The 13,328-nt window shown below is 47.5% G+C and overlaps 1 long non-coding RNA gene across 1 annotated transcript in view; it reads right to left on the bottom strand.

Moving 5' to 3' along the window:
• Positions 1-13,328, bottom strand: part of LOC141113873 (uncharacterized) — a 235,118-nt gene that overhangs the window by 35,390 nt on the left and 186,400 nt on the right. The window lies entirely within an intron of this gene.

The raw sequence follows: 13,328 nt of genomic DNA, 5'->3' as shown, positions 1-13,328 counted from the left end.
GAGCACAAATTCCCCCAGACACACTACACAATCCTGTAGAAAGCCTTCCCAGAAGTGTGGAGGATGTTATAGCCACAAAGGGGGAAACTCTATATTAAAGATATTGTAAAATCTTGGATTTTTTTTTGTGTTAAAACAAACAAACTTACCCGCTCTGTGTAGAGGTTTTGCACAGAGCAGCCCAGATCCTGCTCTTCTTGTGTCCCTCACTGGCACCCCAGACCCTTCCGGAGAGTCCCGGGCAGCCGAGACACTCCTGCAACATTGCTGGATTGAGATCGGCTCAGGTAAGTATGGGGGGGGGGGCTGTGCTGCATACAGAAGGCTTTTTATCTTAAAGCGGGGGTCCACCTATCTATCGTTTTTTTTTTTTTGAGTTAATTCACAAACTTTTCTTCTCAGCATTACATACTCACATATTGTGTGTAATATGTCCGCCTGTGTCAGATTTCGTTGGAAAGAATAACTTATATTATTCACTGCAGGCGGTTTCCATCTTCATTGTGGGCATTTGAAGCCCACAAGTATTTATTTCCTGGATGTGGTGAATGCTGTGCTCCCAGCATTCAATAATCATTCCCGCACATGCTCAGTGGCATCCTGGGAAGCCTGAGACTAGCTCCCAGGAGTCTGGGAGAGGCTAGAAACATGCCTACTCCCACGGGAGGAGAACCAGGAAGTGCAAAGAAGAATAGAAAAATAAAAAGGTAATTACGGCGATTTTAAAATTTTTTAAACGGCATGTCAGCATCTAGGCAAGGAAGAGAATACATACAGATATTGTTCAAAATTTGGGTGGAACCCCGCTTTAATGCATAGAATGCACCTTCTGCCTTTACAAGCACTTTTATGTCCATCGATTAGGAAAGGGATCTCCAACAAGTTCATTATTGAGCTTGTTGTACATTCCATTGTCCAAGTGAATTGGTCAGGTCCTCACATATTCTTGGCCATGGAATGTATGGAAATATGTATTGCATGCAGTGTTCTTCTACCTCTTGGAGATCCCATTGGTGAATTCTTAGCTCTACCCAGCTGCTGCGGCCATGACATAACCAACCGTTGAAGAATTTTCCAGTTTTTTTAATCTATAACTGAAGGGTGAGTCGGTGACACTTATTTAAAGGGAAAAAACTCAAAGTCTGTTTATTAGAACCCCCGAAACTACCAAAAAAACTGTCAAAAAAAAAAGAGAACCTGTCATTGTAGAATAACAGTTCCTTTTGGAGCCCAACTCAAGCCAAAACTTTTTTCAAGTGTTGAACAGACAAGGGAAAGGGATAGAACTTTCTATCGGATTTTTATCTCCCCACTGGGAAGATTCACACACAGTGCCTTTTCGAGAGACATAGCTGGAAATGAGAGGAATTCTTTGCAAACTGAGAGAAATTCCACCATTGATGGTTGTTACGAAAAATGGTCATCAAAAGACAACCCCTCTACTCTTCTGATGACAACTGAAAGATTTCAAGTGTTGAACAGACAAGGGAAAGGAATAGAACCCTCTGTCAGATTTTTATCTCCCCACTGGGAAGATTCACACTCAGTTCCCTTTCGAGAGACATAGCTGGAAATGAGAGGAATTCTTTGCAAATTGGGGGAAATCCCACCACTAATGGCTGTTACGAAAATTGGTCATCAAAAGACATCCCCTCTACTCTTCTGATGACAACTGGAAAATTGCAGATCTTTCTGTCCCCGTAACGATGCTCACCAGGGTCAAATCTCCACATTTGGGACACAGAGAAAACCGGACAGGGGTTTAAAAGCCCAACTATGGCAAAACTTCTTTAAAAGTTTTGGACAGAGTGGGGTAGGGATAAAAGCTCTGTGAGGTTTTTATTGGCGAGCAATAAGTCAAATAAGAGCACTAGACCAATGGTCAAAGAATCTACATAAATTTTTATTGATTCATATTGGGGTGTCATTCACCAACCAACGCGTTTTAGGGGCTCTGGCACTTCCTCTTTAGCAGGGGCTCGGAATTTGTGTGAACTTGAAGTGAAAGGACTCAACTTAGGTGAATGATTGGAAAAGATTGACAGACTCTTTATTTATGCTTCTTCATTTAGCCACAGAATTAGTGTTTTTGATAACAGTCTTACCTATGTAAAAGAATCTTACCTATCTCTTTCAATAAATGGAGTCCTTTCACTTCGAGTTTGCACAAATTCCGAGCCCTGATGCAGCTCAGAGCTCCCAAAAATGCGTTTCATGTCTACCATTACAACAATTTATGTGAATAAATATATTATGTGGACTCTTTCACCATTGGTCTGATGTTTTTATTAAACCCTGGTTCCCTCAACTAGGGGTACCCTGTTTTCACAAGAGAACCCTTTCCATGGCCACTGTGCTCTATATAATGGACTGACCTTCAACAATGATGGGACACAGAGAACGAAATCCGCCTCTTACAGATATGTTCTAGGTCAGTGGTCTTCAAACTGTGGCCCGTGGAGCTGGCCCTTGGGGTAAAATTCCTCACACTGACACTAGTGATGGAGCATAATTTCTCCCACTAACCCCAGTGATTGGGCACTATTCATCTTACTGACACTAATGATGGGGCACTATTCCTCCCACTGATACCAATGATGGGACACTATTCCTCCCACTGACACCAATGGTGGGACACTATTCTTCCCACTGACACCAATGATGGGTACTAATCCTCCCACTGACACCAGTGATGGGGCACTATTCCTCCCACCGACACCAATGATGGGACACTATTCCTCCCACTGACACCAATGATGGGACACTATTCCTCCGACTCACACCAATGATGGGACACTATTCCTCCGACTGACACCAATGATGGGACACAATTCCTCCGACTGACACCAATGATGGGACACTATTCCTCCCACTGACACCAATGATGGAACACAATTCCTCCCACTGACACCAATGATGGGACACTATTCCTCCCACTGACACCAATGATGGGGCACTATTCCTCCCACTGACACCAATGATGGGACACTATTCCTCCCACTGACACCAATGATGGGACACAATTCCTCCCACTGACACCAATGATGGGACACAATTCCTCCGACTGACACCAATGATAGGACACTATTCCTCCCACTGACACCAATGATAGGACACTATTCCTCCCACTGACACCAATGATGGTACACTATTCTTCCAACTGATACAAATGAATGGGCTCTATTCCTTCCACTGATGCCAATGATAACAACTCGTTATGTGTATAAAAGACACCTGTCCACAGAATCTCTTTCTTCCATTCAAACCTCACCATCATGGGCGAGACCAAAGAGCTGTCAAAGGACATCAGGGACAAGATTGTAGACCTGCTCAAGGCTGGAATGGGCTACAAGACCATCAGCAAGAAGCTTGGTGAGAAGGAGACAACTGATGGAGCAATTATTCACAAATGGAAGAAATACAAAATAACCATCAATCGCCCTCGGTCTGGAGCTCCATGCAAGATTTCTCCTCATGGGGTGAGGATGATCATGAGAAAAGTGAGGGATTGGCCCAGAACTACACAGGAGGAGCTTGTGAATGATCTCAAGGCAGTTGGGACCACAGTCACCAAACAAACCATCGGTAACACAATACACCACCATGGATTGAAATCCTGCAGCACCCACAAGGTCCCCCTCCTCAAGAAGACACATGTACAGGACCTTCTGAAGTTTGCCAATGAACATCTAAATGATTCAGAGAAGGATCGGGAGAAAGTGCTGTGGTCAGATGAGACCAAAATTGATCTCTTTGGCATTAACTCGACTCGCCGTATTTTGAGGAAGAAAGATGCTGACTATGACCCTAAGACACCATCCCTACAGTCAAGCACGGAGGTGGAAACATTATGCTTTGGGGTGTTTCTCTGCTAAAGGTACAGGTCAACTTTGCCACATTGAAGGGCCAATGGAAGGGGCCATGTATTGTAGTATCTTGGATGAGAACCTTCTTCCCTCAGCCAGAACACTGAAGATGGGTCGTGGACGGGTCTTCCAGCATGACAATGACCCAAAACATACCACCAAGGCAGCAAAGGAGTGGCTCAAGAAGAAGCACATTAAGGTCATGGAGTGGCCTAGCCAGTCTCCAGACCTTAATCCTATAGAATATTTATGGAGGGAGCTGAAAGTTCGAGTTGCCAAGAGACAGGCAAGAAACCTTAAGGCTCTAGAGAAGATCTGTAAAGAAGAGTGGACCAAAATCCCTCCTGAGATGTGTGCAAACCTGGTCACCACCTACAAGAAACGTCTGACCTCTGTGCTCGCCAACAAGGGTTTCTCCACCAAATACTAAGTCATGTTTTTCTTGGGGATCAAATACTTATTTTACTCACTGAACTGCAACTCCATTTATAACGTTTATATCGGGTTTTTTCTGGATTTTTGGTTGATATTCTGTCTCTATCATTTAAGATACAACTATGATAAAAATTATAGACCCTTCATTTCTTTGTAAGTGGTCTGCAGGGGATCAAATAATTATTTTCCCCCCACTGTATGTATAAATCCACCAGCACAGTAGGTGAGGGGAAATCTTCCAGTGAAAACACCTATCCTGGTGACAACGGCCTTAGTGTGGATTGTGTGGAGATTTCCTCTCACTTCCTGTTGCAAATCTACGACAGGAAGTGAAGGTAAATTCCTACAATGGGGGCACAGGCAGCAAAAAATAAAATAAATAAATAAATAAAGTATGTTTTGTAAAGTAGATGGGAGAGCTGTGTACACCTCTGTACCTACGGCTACCATGTGCCGTCTGCACTTGGGGACCGGCATTGGTCAGACAAGACAGGTCCCATTTAATAGGCCCTCTTGGAAATGATCTCGGCTGAAGTGACTTCTCCAGCAATCAGATCAGTTGGACAAATGAAGACGGTTATCTCGGCGGGAGGCTAACATGCAGAGATTGAGTAACGAGGGGGCTGTCATACGTAATATGTCACTTGGCGTCTACATTACAGGATCTGCCGCTAATTGTCTTCTATCGAACATGACACCCAATTCTCGCACCGCGCTCAGCTGCGCAGATCCATTTAATTAAAGGAGGACTCTAGATTAAAAAAAAAAAAAGAAAGATTAACTTCTTTTCATGAAGTTTTATGAGCTCGGCTTAGCTGTGGAAGCCTTTCTCAGTGAAGGGAGTCCTTGGGTCTGTCAGTGATCCCCCCCCAATGACTATGATGCTGATTTCTGTGTCACAGACCCGCCTTCTGATATACACTTACCCCTTCCCGCCCACAATGTGTCCTGCAAAAACCTAAACTCCGGGCACATATAAAATACACAACTTAATGCAGCTCTATAATCATTAATAGATCAGTAATTTTTTTTTTATGAAGGCAAGCAGCGCAAGTACCTGAATGTGACCTGGTATCAGCCTCTTGAGATCCGTACAGCAGGGCCAGAGTGTATAAAGAAGAAGCAGCACAAAGAGTAAATCAGTTAATGTGTTAACTGCATGCTGCTAGGAGAACAAAGCAGAGTGATAGAGAGATGAACTGATCACTGTGCTGCTTCTCCTTTCACTGTCCAGTCACAAGCTTGGGGCTTGTCTGGGATCACCTGTGCTCAGAGGAAGTGGGTAAAAATGCCATCAGACTGAGGACATCTAGCTGCAGGCGCTGTGGGGAAAAGCATATGCTAACTGCATGCTGCTAGGAGGACAGAGCAAAGCGATGGAGAGATAAACTTATAACTGTGTTGCTTCTCCTTTCGCTGTGTAGTCACAGGCTGGGGGCTTGTCTGGGATGATCTGTTCTCAGAGGAAGTGGATAAAAATGCCATCAGACTGAGGATATCTAGTGGCAGGTACTGTGGGGAAAATCATGTGCTAACTGCATGCTGCTATGAGGACAGAGCAAAGTGATAGAGAGAGATAAACTCATAACTGTGCTGCTTCTCCTTTCACTGTGTAGTCACAGGCTGGGGGCTTGTCCGGGATCACTTGTGCTCAAAGGAAGTGGGGGAAATGCAATCAGACTGAGGATATCTAGCGGCAGGAAAAAGCTATTTTGGGGAAGATCATGTGCTAACTGCATGCTGCTAGGAGGACAGAGCAAAGTGATAGAGAGATGAACTCATCACTGTGCTGTTTCTCCTTTCACTGTTCAGTCACAAGCTGGGGGCTTGTCCGGGATCACTTGTGCTAAGAGGAAGTGGGTAAAAATGTGGTCAGGCTGAGTACATCTAGCGGCAGGTACTGTGGGGAAAATCATGTGCTAACTGCATGCTGCTAGGTGGACAGAGCAAAGTGATAGAGAGATAAAATCATAACCGTGCTGCTTCTCCTTTCAATGTGTAGTCACAGGCTGAGGGCTTGTCTGGGATGAACTGTGCTCAGAGGAAGTGGGTAAAAATGCCATCAGACTGAGGACATCTAGCGGCAGGTACTGCATGGAAAATCATGTGCTAACTGCATGCTGCTATGAGGACAGAACAAAGTGATAGAGAGAGATAAACTCATAACTGTGCTGCTTCTCCTTTCACTGTGTAGTCACAGGCTGGGGGCTTGTCCGGGATCACTTGTGCTCAAAGGAAGTGGGGGAAATGCAATCAGACTGAGGATATCTAGCGGCAGGAAAAAGCTATTTTGGGGAAGATCATGTGCTAACTGCATGCTGCTAGGAGGACAGAGCAAAGTGATAGAGAGATGAACTCATCACTGTGCTGTTTCTCCTTTCACTGTTCAGTCACAAGCTGGGGGCTTGTCCGGGATCACTTGTGCTAAGAGGAAGTGGGTAAAAATGCGGTCAGGCTGAGAACATCTAGCAGCAGGTACTGTGGGGAAAATCATGTGCTAACTGCATGCTGCTAGGTGGACAGAGCAAAGTGATAGAGAGATAAACTCATAACCGTGCTGCTTCTCCTTTCAATGTGTAGTCACAGGCTGGGGGCTTGTCTGGGATGAACTGTGCTCAGAGGAAGTGGGTAAAAATGCCATCAGACTGAGGACATCTAGCGGCAGGTACTGCATGGAAAATCATGTGCTAACTGCATGCTGCTATGAGGACAGAACAGAGTGATAGAGAGATGAACTCATCACTGTGCTGCTTCTCCTTTCACTGTCCAGTCACAAGCTTGGGGCTTGTCTGGGATCACCTGTGCTCAGAGGAAGTGGGTAAAAATGCCATCAGACTGAGGACATCTAGCTGCAGGCGCTGTGGGGAAAAGCATATGCTAACTGCATGCTGCTAGGAGGACAGAGCAAAGCGATGGAGAGATAAACTTATAACTGTGCTGCTTCTCCTTTCGCTGTGTAGTCACAGGCTGGGGGCTTGTCTGGGATGATCTGTTCTCAGAGGAAGTGGATAAAAATGCCATCAGACTGAGGATATCTAGTGGCAGGTACTGTGGGGAAAATCATGTGCTAACTGCATGCTGCTATGAGGACAGAACAAAGTGATAGAGAGAGATAAACTCATAACTGTGCTGCTTCTCCTTTCACTGTGTAGTCACAGGCTGGGGGCTTGTCCGGGATCACTTGTGCTCAAAGGAAGTGGGGGAAATGCAATCAGACTGAGGATATCTAGCGGCAGGAAAAAGCTATTTTGGGGAAGATCATGTGCTAACTGCATGCTGCTAGGAGGACAGAGCAAAGTGATAGAGAGATGAACTCATCACTGTGCTGTTTCTCCTTTCACTGTTCAGTCACAAGCTGGGGGCTTGTCCGGGATCACTTGTGCTAAGAGGAAGTGGGTAAAAATGTGGTCAGGCTGAGAACATCTAGCGGCAGGTACTGTGGGGAAAATCATGTGCTAACTGCATGCTGCTAGGTGGACAGAGCAAAGTGATAGAGAGATAAAATCATAACCGTGCTGCTTCTCCTTTCAATGTGTAGTCACAGGCTGAGGGCTTGTCTGGGATGAACTGTGCTCAGAGGAAGTGGGTAAAAATGCCATCAGACTGAGGACATCTAGCGGCAGGTACTGCATGGAAAATCATGTGCTAACTGCATGCTGCTATGAGGACAGAACAAAGTGATAGAGAGAGATAAACTCATAACTGTGCTGCTTCTCCTTTCACTGTGTAGTCACAGGCTGGGGGCTTGTCCGGGATCACTTGTGCTCAAAGGAAGTGGGGGAAATGCAATCAGACTGAGGATATCTAGCGGCAGGAAAAAGCTATTTTGGGGAAGATCATGTGCTAACTGCATGCTGCTAGGAGGACAGAGCAAAGTGATAGAGAGATGAACTCATCACTGTGCTGTTTCTCCTTTCACTGTTCAGTCACAAGCTGGGGGCTTGTCCGGGATCACTTGTGCTAAGAGGAAGTGGGTAAAAATGCGGTCAGGCTGAGAACATCTAGCAGCAGGTACTGTGGGGAAAATCATGTGCTAACTGCATGCTGCTAGGTGGACAGAGCAAAGTGATAGAGAGATAAACTCATAACCGTGCTGCTTCTCCTTTCAATGTGTAGTCACAGGCTGGGGGCTTGTCTGGGATGAACTGTGCTCAGAGGAAGTGGGTAAAAATGCCATCAGACTGAGGACATCTAGCGGCAGGTACTGCATGGAAAATCATGTGCTAACTGCATGCTGCTATGAGGACAGAACAGAGTGATAGAGAGATGAACTCATCACTGTGCTGCTTCTCCTTTCACTGTCCAGTCACAGGCTGGGGGATTGTCCGGGATGACCTGAGATTTGTTTATAAACAAACCTGTTTTGCTACAGCTGTGAAGCACAGTCACAAGTCCCTGGGGAATCCTCTTTTAGCGGTCCCTTGGAGGATTTCCCCTCACCTCCCGCTCTGGTGACAGCTTTAAAAATCTTTGTTTCTGAGGATGATCGATCACTCTAGTGTGGGGCCACTGACAGAAATAAAAACCTGACAGGGGTTTTAACCCTAAATGAAACCGTTCCTGGCTGGAGACGGCTGAACGGCGATGGCGGCAGTGGCGCGGCTCGCGCACACAACAGAGCGCCGTCAGAGGATTGGGCAGCCGTCAAACACGTATCTCCAACTTACTAAGCCGTTTTGTTTTGATTTACCGTCCCCCTCTGTCCCCGGATCGCACTTTCGCGCTCTGCCAAAAATTCAGAAATAAAAAAAGTTCCTTTCTCCCCGCTGGAGGAAACGCGGCTTTTTATACACCGCCATCCGAGGCCGGCCGGCAAAACTTGCTGACCGAAGTGTTCTTCTGAGCGCGGCGGGAGGTATCTGAACACAGCCGCCGCCAAGAAAAATTCCGACAGATGAAATAAGCGTCACGAAGCGCCGGAGATTTATGGACTGCGTTAGGAAATGGATTTCGATGGAGGAAAAAAGAAAAAAAAAAAAAAAAAAAGGAGAACTTTTTTATTTCTTACAGGAGACTCGAGATGTGGTCGGTGGCTCTTAACCTGGACTGAAAAGGCATACTTCTCATTTCGCCGCACACTGTGAGCTTCTCACAACGCGCATTAGAAGCTGCAGTGAGTCAGATAGAGTCCCGCTTCACTTCCTCGCTGGGGGACGCCCAGCATCATCTAGCCCTTTCCTCCCCAGTCTGACTGACCCTGCCCCGCCCCTTTTCTTCATTTGATTTCAGTTATTTCAAATCACGGAGACTCAGCATCACATGTGGGCGTTACCCAAGCAAGTGCAGCCTGCCTAGAAACGCCCACTCCTCCCATTAATGCATTTTGATATTTGCATAACTCCTCCCACAGCTTGCATCAGGGCTGAGGACTCTTGAGGAGTTCCATGCAAATACAGCCTACCTATTACCATGTTGACTCCTCCCATCAAGGCATTTTGATATTTGCATAACTCCTCCCACAGCTTTCTTCAGGGCTGAGGACTCTTGAAAGGAGTTACATGAAAATACGGCCTACCTAGCAATGTTGACTCCTCCTATCAAGGCATTTTGATATTTGCATAGCTCCTCCCACAGCTTGCATCAGGGCTGACTGTGGGCTCTTCAGGGGAGTTACATGCAAATACAGCCTACCTAGTCGTGTTGACTCCTCCCATCAAGGCATTTTGATATTTGCATAACTCCTCCCACAGCTTGCATCAGGGCTGTGGGCTCTTCAGGGGAGTTACATGCAAAACAGCCTACCTAGTAGTGTTGACTCCTCCCATCAAGGCAGTTTTATATTTGCATAGCTCCTCCCACAGCTTGCATCTGAGCTGTGGGCTCTTGAAAGGAGTTACATGAAAATACAGCCTACCTAGCAATGTTGACTCCTCCCATCAAGGCATTTTGATGTTTGCATAGCTCCTCCCAAGAGACAGGCCTCTGCCTGTTTCAGGCGGCAGGGTGCTGTGATGTCATCAGGAAGCGATGTACAGCATCCTGCTGGCTCCTCCCACCAGCCATGGCCTGCCTGCACCGCATAGAGAAGTACAGCGCCCCAGTGATGATGTCATTAGGTCTAAAATGTGTAAAGAAAACAGAAAAGGTTTTAATCAGCATGTGGATTGGGGGAGGGGGAGGGCCCAGGGAAGGCAGATTGATAAGTCTTTCCAATACAGTGTTCTCAATAATAATCGGGCCTCTATCACCGCCGCCCCCCAGAGGCCGAGCACGGCGTCCTCACCCATCACAGAGGAGTCAGGAAAGGAAAATAAAACAAAAGTTCTGTGTTTTTGGAAGCGGTTTACAGGCGGCTCCCCGATGGGACATTTCGAGCTCCTCTCTCTCTCTCTCCCTGGCGCGGCGGTTCACGTTGTTTGACTTTATTAATCGGTTTGGTTCTGAGCAGGAGGAGAGAAGACGGCCACTTGGAGGGCGACTTCAAAGAGCATCCGCCGCTGAGTGAAACAGCAAAAAAAAAAATCACCCGCCGCCGTTTACATTGGCAACTTCCAGGCGCTGCCCCCCTCCCCCCAGCTCCTCCCTCCCTGGGTGCGATGTGTTCGTGCCAGCCGCCGCGTGACGCCGAATTATGTCAGCATCTTACTAATAAAAGATTCAGATGCAAAATCCGAGACCACGGGCGCATGAGCAACAAAAACCGGGCTTCAATATCCTAGCGGGACGGCCGGCGCATTTATTTATTTCATTTCCTCGGCTGGTAAACATGCAGATGTGCCGAGTCCGCGGGCAGTGACCGGCCTAAAGGAGTGGAGGCATTGATATCAGGACCATCCTCTCCCAATAGACAGCAGACATAGAGCAACATGGCTTCCTGCCCAGAGAGGATGTTCTCTCGGGCCCTGGCATCATCCAAAACCACAGTGCATGCCGTACAGAGCAATAGTTGCCATGGGTGCATGCCGTACAGAGTAATAGCTGCCATGGGTGCATGCCGTACAGAGTAATAGCTGCCATGGGTGCATGTCGTACAGAGTAATAGCTGCCATGGGTGTATGCCGTACAGAGTAATAGTCGCCATGGGTGCATGCCGTACAGAGTAATAGGCGCCATGGGTGCATGCCGTACAGAGTAATAGCTGCCATGGGTGCATGTCGTACAGAGTAATAGCTGCCATGGGTGCATGTCGTACAGAGTAATAGCTGCCATGGGTGCATGCCGTACAGAGTAATAGTCGCCATGGGTGCATGCCGTACAGAGTAATAGTCGCCATGGGTGCATGCCGTACAGAGTAATAGCTGCCATGGGTGCATGTCGTACAGAGTAATAGCTGCCATGGGTGCATGCTGTACAGAGTAATAGTCGCCATGGGTGCATGCCGTACAGAGTAATAGCTGCCATGGGTGCATGCCATACAGAGTAATAGCTGCCGTACAGAGTAATAGTCGCCATGGGTGCATGCCGTACAGAGTAATAGCTGCCATGGGTGCATGCCATACAGAGTAATAGCTGCCGTACAGAGTAATAGCCGCCATGGGTGCATGCTATACAGAGTAATAGCCGTCATGGGTGCATGCCGTACAGAGTACTAGCCTCCATGGGTGCATGCCGTACAGAGTACTAGCCTCCATGGGTGCATGCCGTCCAGAGTAATAGCTGCCATGGGTGCATGCCGTACAGAGTAATAGCTGCCGTACAGAGTAATAGCCGTCATGGGTGCATGCCGTACAGAGAAATAGCTGCCATGGGTGCATGTCGTACAGAGAAATAGCCTCCATGGGTGCATGCTGTACAGAGAAATAGCTGCCATGGGTGCATGCCGTACAGAGAAATAGCCGCCATGGGTGCATGCTATACAGAGAAATAGCTGCCATGGGTGCATGCCGTACAGAGAAATAGCCTCCATGGGTGCATGCTGTACAGAGAAATAGCTGCCATGGGTGCATGCCGTACAGAGAAATAGCCGCCATGGGTGCATGCCGTACAGAGAAATAGCCGCCATGGGTGCATGCCGTACAGAGAAATAGCTGCCATGGGTGCATGTTGTACAGAGTAATAGCTGCCATGGGTGCATGCCGTACAGAGTAATAGCTGCCATGGGTGCATGTTGTACAGAGTACTAGCCTTCATGGGTGCATGCCGTACAGAGAAATAGCTGCCATGGGTGCATGCCGTACAGAGAAATAGCTGCCATGGGTGCATGCCGTACAGAGTAATAGCTGCCATGGGTGCATGCCGTACAGAGAAATAGCCGCCATGGGTGCATGCCGTACAGAGAAATAGCTGCCATGGGTGCATGTTGTACAGAGTAATAGCTGCCATGGGTGCATGCCGTACAGAGTAATAGCTGCCATGGGTGCATGTTGTACAGAGTACTAGCCTTCATGGGTGCATGCCGTACAGAGTAGTAGCTGCCATGGGTGCATGCCGTACAGAGAAATAGCCTCCATGGGTGCATGCTGTACAGAGAAATAGCTGCCATGGGTGCATGCCGTACAGAGAAATAGCCGCCATGGGTGCATGCCGTACAGAGAAATAGCCGCCATGGGTGCATGCCGTACAGAGAAATAGCTGCCATGGGTGCATGTTGTACAGAGTAATAGCTGCCATGGGTGCATGCCGTACAGAGTAATAGCTGCCATGGGTGCATGTTGTACAGAGTACTAGCCTTCATGGGTGCATGCCGTACAGAGAAATAGCTGCCATGGGTGCATGCCGTACAGAGAAATAGCTGCCATGGGTGCATGCCGTACAGAGTAATAGCTGCCATGGGTGCATGCCGTACAGAGAAATAGCCGCCATGGGTGCATGCCGTACAGAGAAATAGCTGCCATGGGTGCATGTTGTACAGAGTAATAGCTGCCATGGGTGCATGCCGTACAGAGTAATAGCTGCCATGGGTGCATGTTGTACAGAGTACTAGCCTTCATGGGTGCATGCCGTACAGAGTAGTAGCTGCCATGGGTGCATGCCGTACAGAGAAATAGCTGCCATGGGTGCATGCCGTACAGAGTAATAGCTGCCATGGGTGCATGCCGTACAGAGTAGTAGCTGCCATGGGTGCATGCCGTACAGAGAAATAGCTGC

This window comes from Aquarana catesbeiana, linkage group LG12 (assembly GCF_042186555.1).
Source record: "Aquarana catesbeiana isolate 2022-GZ linkage group LG12, ASM4218655v1, whole genome shotgun sequence".
Lineage (NCBI taxonomy): Eukaryota > Metazoa > Chordata > Amphibia > Anura > Ranidae > Aquarana > Aquarana catesbeiana.
This window is presented reverse-complemented; position numbering and strand designations above follow the sequence as displayed.